The following is a 6,162-nucleotide window of genomic DNA, read 5'->3' as shown; positions in this document are numbered from 1 at the left end:
GCTCTGGCCACCCGGGCCCAGCGTCTCAGCACCCCCACAGGGAAGATCTTCTGCCCAAGAGCTCATCTCAGTCCCCCCTCTGGCAGGTGCAAGCCATTCCCCTTGTCCTGTCCCTCCATCCCTTGTCCAAAGCCCCTCTCCAGGTTTCCTGGAGCCCCTTTAGGCCCTGGAGCTGCTCTAAGGTGTCCCCTTGAGGAGCCTTCTCTTCTCCAGCTGCCCCAGCCCAGCTCTCTCAGCCTGGCTCCAGAGCAGAGCTGCTCCAGCCCTCGCAGCAGCTCCGGGGCCTCCTCTGGCCTCGCTCCAGCAGCTCCACGTCCCTCTTGTGCTGTTCCCCAGAGCTGGATCAGGGCTGCAGGGGGGGTCTCCCCAGAGCGCAGCAGAGGGGCAGGATCCCCTCCCTGAGCTGCTGCTCCCGCTCTGGGGGTGCACCCAGCACACGGGGGGGTTCTGGGCTCAAGTGCACATTGAAGCTGGGTCCTGGGGAGCTTCTCCTCACCCAACACCCCCAAGTCCTTGTGCACTCAGCCTGTGTTTGTGGTTGGCGTTGCCATGACCCAGGTCCAGGACCTTGCACACATAATTACATCTGTCGTGCTCTGTCTCTACACCACCAGGTACAGACGTAAGACACTATGGTAATACCACATGTGCTCACAGACAGATCTGCATCATGGTAGATCCCTGAGGTGCAAAGGCCAAAAAGTTCCCTCTTGCAGATCTGCCCATCTCCATTGGATAGGCAGGAGCATTCCCACCACCACAACCCTGTCTCCTGGGGAGTCATAAATGTGCATGGCAGATTGGATCCTGATTTAAAAGCTTCAAACAACATCCTCTCTGTCTTTAGTGAGAAGTATTTCAACAGCTGATTAGCACCACTGTTAAAAATAGACATCTCTGCTCTGAATTCTTCCAGCCCGTGGTTGCTCAATCTCCCTTTGTCTCTGCTTAGATTGAATTAATCTTTGGTGTCAAGGACTCCTTGTTTGCAAACACTTTGAGGCTGTGTTGCCAAACCTGCATTATAAACACATGTGTATGCAGTGCCCCTTCATGTGTCGATAGTGTCTTGAATAGTCACACTTAAAACAATAATGAGAGTAGTGTGTTTATTTCTTGTGCTTCCATTTAGTCTTTCAAGTGAAATGAAGGCTTGTTTTTATCAGAGTTCCTTTCAAGCACACACAGTATTGTTTAGGTTTCTGGTTAAGGATGATGTGTGATTCCCATCAATTGAAAAGCTAGAGGGAATAAAGTGATCCTGGTGAATTCTGGCCCGTTTATGTCTGTGTGGTCAGCAGGGAGTTTGTGTTGATGCATTTCTCGCCCTCCAGACTGGCTGTTGCACTTGATGTGCAGAATGTCAACTCTGCACAAGGACTGAAACATTCAAACAGTGTGGTTAGGAAGGAAAACTGGGATCTCGTGCAGGAGTCTCAGAAGAGCATGTGGAAATACAGCCTCTTCTGGAGGTGCAGCTCATCTCTACCTCTTTTTAGCTGTAAAAGCCTTTTCTAGATAGGTAGGTGTGCCATGCTAATATCAGGTGGTATGCTGAGTGAAAGAGTCACTGCTGAGGTCCCCAGTGTGCCAGTGTGTGTCCCTGGAGGCTCCAAGTTGGACTTGCTGTGCTCTGGTCCCATAATGAGTGCTCCTTAGTGGATGGGATGCATTTTGGCTCTCCTGGTGTGCATCTTCTAATTTAATTTCATCCACAAGGAATGAAGCTGTTTGGTTGCTTTGATACCACTGCACAGCATGAATGAAGCCTTGGGAATCATGGAATGGTTTGTATTGGAAGGGACCTTAAAGCTCCTCCAGCTCCAACCCCTGCCCCGGGCAGGGACACCTTCCACTAGAGCAGGTTGCTCCAAGCCCCTGTGTTCAACCTGGCCTTGAACACTGCCAGGGATGGGGCAGCCACAGCTTCTCTGGGCACCCTGTGCCAGCGCCTCAGCACCCTCCCAGGGAAGAGCTTCTGCCCAAGAGCTCATCTCAATCTCCCCTCTGGCAGGTTCAAGCCATTCCCCTTTTCCTGTCCCTCCATCCCTTGTCCAAAGCCCCTCTGCAGGTTTCCTGGAGCCCCTTTAGGCACTGGAGCTGCTCTAAGGTGTCCCCTTCAGGAGCCTTCTCTTTTCCAGCTGCCCCAGCCCAGCTCTCTCAGCCTGTCTGAGAGATTACCCTGAAGGGATTACCATTTGCAGGGGGTTGGATCTAGATGAACTTTAAGGTCCCTTCCAACCCAAACCACTCTACTAGGAAATGGGGTGAGACAAGTCCCACCAGGATGACCACGGTTGTGGTCCATTGCATGCTAGGAGCTGACAGCTATGGCTCCTGGCTATAAGACAACCTGCAGTGTGATATGAAGTCTGAAGGGTGAGGAAGGCTGCTTATTTTGTAAGACAAGCCAATCCTGGTGGAACACCCCCCCACCCCAAACCCAACCAACCCTGCACAAGCCTTTACACACACAAACCTTGTCTTCATTATGTTCCCTCCCCCAAGTCTTTGTGTCATCACAGCCAGGACAGTACTACAAGAAGAGTATTTGAGCTAAGAATAGCAGATTTCCTTGAGAAATGCCTTTGTTTATTTTAGTTTTGTATTTTTAAGTTGTTGGAGCTTTGGTGACCTTTTCCTTAAAGGTCCTAAAAGAATGGCCTGGTCCGAGAGTATTGTAATACAGAGAGTAGTTGTGAACTGCCTTAATTGTCTGGCTTCTTCCTTGTGCCCTGCAAGGATTTGTTGGCAAAATGGGAGGAAGATAGCATAAAGTGGACATTCCTCTGAGCTTTATTACTGTTTCTGCTGGATTCGAGGTAGGGAAGGATAGTGTGGCATTTGCATTCATGCTGTTTCTAGGGTGCCATTGTAATTTAAATAAGTAGAAGGCACTCTGTGTATGAAGGAATATATGCAGAATATATCTTTATTAAAAGGATGAAACACAAGAATCTGTTCAACATTATATCTCACTTATTGCCAGGGTAGTGCTGATGTTAAGTCATGTTGACAGATGTAGATGGAAAGAGCCATTTCCCTGGGAGCATAACTAAGATCAGCAGAGAGGAAAGGATGGAGGAGCTCAAAGGATTGAAAGGTACAAATGCCAGGAATGGAAACCCGTGATTCCGAGTTGGTCGAATGATGCTCATCATAGAAAACTGCATCTTTGCAAAGATTTGCCTGCTGGAAAACTGTTGTGCACAGGGCTTTTTGGAGGGAAGGTTGTTTTCAGGGGTATTTTAAAGGTATTCTTTGAATCAAGGGAATGGACAGGAGTGGGAAGGGATGAATGAAGGGGGACAAGGGCAGAATGATGATAAAGACTGAAAGAAGGAGCTGATTTGGAAGAAGAAGTGATTAAAATATAATGAGACACTGAGGCACAAGAGGTAAGAGGATCAAAGCTGTGTTCTTAAGACAGAAGGAAGATGTGTATTTGGGTATTTCTTTCTTGTGGGTAACCAGTGCCTGGTAGCTGTCTCACAGGAAAGTTGTAAGTAAGACAAAGCAGAGGGAGTTTTACTTCTAGCGCAGCAATGATTCCCAAAGTAAAATTACAGCCTCAGGGAGATTCACAGTGCAACAGCTCACACACTGTTTAAAAAAGAAAAGAAACAACCCCTTTTTGGCAATCAAACAGTCAAATCCAAACTGTCTTTGTGTCAGAGGACCCACTGATACTGACTCAAGCCCTGGCTTGTGTCTTGACAAGTGTTGAGACAGAGCTTTGCACATAATAGACTGAGTTTTATGTGCTTATTTTACTTCGGAGCCTAACAGAGTGTATAATTGATACTGAAATCAAGTGTAGAGAGGATTCATATAGTTCTATCATCTGTTCTTTCCACAGTGGAGCATGGATCCTGGTTGGAAGGCTCAAGCTCTTGCTCGATTCTAGTTGCCTTCCCCTGCTGATTGTACAGTGCAGGTTGTTGGCTAATCAAGGGTGGTTTCTAAATCAGGGTTCTGTACCCACAGAATACCCTGGTATTGTCTCATCTGTTTAGACAGGCCACCTAATGCAGTATCAAAATGCTGAAACAGGAGGGGAAACAGTTTCTTGGAGCTTTCATGTGAAGGATTCACATGAGTTCACCCAAGCCAGGGTTAGGGAAGCTGTGCTTAAAGAACTGACCTAAACCAGTTCAATTCTGTAGGATGTAGATGGCAGAAAAGATGTTTCTGTGGCAATTAAAATACATGAATCAACGTGTTTCTTGGAGACTGGCTGTGACGTGGAGAGTGTTGTTCAATGTCTATGGTTTGTAATACGTCCTGAAGATATTTGGAACTAGATGATCTTAAGGTCGTTTCCAACCCTAACCATGCTATGATTCTGGTAAGAGTTATTTCAGCTGTGGGTTTATAATAGCTCACAAAGGATTAGCCAGGTTAAGGTTTATTTCTTCCTGAAATAGAAATGACTAGGATCATATATGAAGGTCTTGAGCATCGTGGAGAATGTGAACAGGGAAGGAGTGTTCAATGGTTCTTATACCATAGTTCGGGGGATATCCTCAATTTTCATTGCATAGCAGTTTTGAAACTACTAAAAGGACATTAATATTTGCATAAGGGTAACAGGCTGTGGTGCTCCTCACCACAAAATGGTTGTGAAGGCCAGAAGTATAGAGGGATTCAGAAAGGAGTCAGCAAATGCAAGGGGGAGAAGTCCATGGGCTTGTTAGGCTCAGAGACATTAGCACTACCTTACAACATCCGTATTGGACTTACTGCTGGAAGCTGGTACTGCCAGGAGAGGATCATTCCTCTTTGAATCAAACCCAGGCTCTTCAGCCTAGCAGTTCCTAGGTACCAGTTAATAAATGTGCTGCTTTGCCCTTCATATCCTGGTGGTGGACTTCCCCGAAGCTCTGAATACTGAGATCCCAATGTTTGGAGCCCATATCAAAGATCTTAACCCAGAGAAACATCACTTTTTAACTCGTTAGATTAAAACCCAATAAACTGACATGCTTGGAAATGGAGGTAAAGGACAGGGCTCAAGGAGGTCCCCAAGAAGAATGAATCAGCATCAAAGCCAAGTAGAGGCAAGTCTTGAGGTGTCTCCAGTGGGAAACGTGACCAGCTTGCTGTAGGGGAGAAGCTTTGCACACTTCACCCCCCTGCCTGCTCCAGATCTTCACTGTTTCTTGTGGAAAAGGGAGGAAATCATTCACTCCTACCTCTTCTTGTACTGCTTTTGAATCCAGCTTGCTCAGAAGACAAGTGCCTGGTTTGGCTGCTCACAGCTTTTCCACTTGTCAAGATGACAAGAGTCTCCCCATGGACTAGAAAGCATCGAATGCTTGACATGTTTGACTTGAGCTTGGAAATAACTCTCCAAACACTAATGTCTGGCTCCCTATGACAAGTATCTGCTAGCTGGGATCTGTTGGTCAGGAGATGAAAACAGTGAGATGATTGATGGAGTTGCAGGTAGAGGTTTATATCTCACCTGCAGCCAGAGCTGGCTCAGTGTCACTTGTTCTGTTGTTCAGTGGCAGTTGGAACTCGCTGTGTTGTCAGAAGAAGTTAGTTACAGGTGCTGAGCTGATCTCTCCTGCAGGTGAGCTCAGGGCCCCCCACTACAGGAGGCACATTGAGGTGCTGGAGGGGGCCAGAGAAGGGCACAGGAGCTGGAGCAGGGCCTGGAGCACAAGTGTGATGGGGAAGGGCTGAGGGACCTGGGGGGTTCAGTGTGGAGAAGAGAAGGCTCAGGGGGGACCTGATCGCTCTCTGCAACTGCCTGGCAGGAGGATGGAGCCAGGAGGGGGCTGGTCTCTGCTCCCAAGGGATGGAACAAGGGATGGGACAAGAGGAACTGGCCTCGAGCTGCCCCAGGGCAGGTTTAGGTGGAGCTGAGGAACAATTCCTTGCCCAGAGGGTGCTCAGGCATTGGAACAGGCTGCCCAGGGCAGGGCTGGAGTCACCGTCCCTGGAGGGATTCAAAAGACATGGAGACATGGTGCCTGGGGACATGGGTTGGTGGTGGCCTTGGCAGTGCTGGGGTAATGGGTGGACCTGATGATCTTAAAGATCTCTTCCAACCTGGTTGATTCTATGACTCTATGTATAAAGACATCCTACACTGTTGACCCCTGATTAAGGTTTAACCTTGACCATGGGCTCAGGCTATGAACTAAAATAATG

This window comes from Nestor notabilis, unplaced genomic scaffold (assembly GCF_000696875.1).
Source record: "Nestor notabilis isolate BGI_N333 unplaced genomic scaffold, ASM69687v1 scaffold7358, whole genome shotgun sequence".
NCBI classification, from domain to species: domain Eukaryota; kingdom Metazoa; phylum Chordata; class Aves; order Psittaciformes; family Psittacidae; genus Nestor; species Nestor notabilis.
This window is presented reverse-complemented; position numbering follows the sequence as displayed.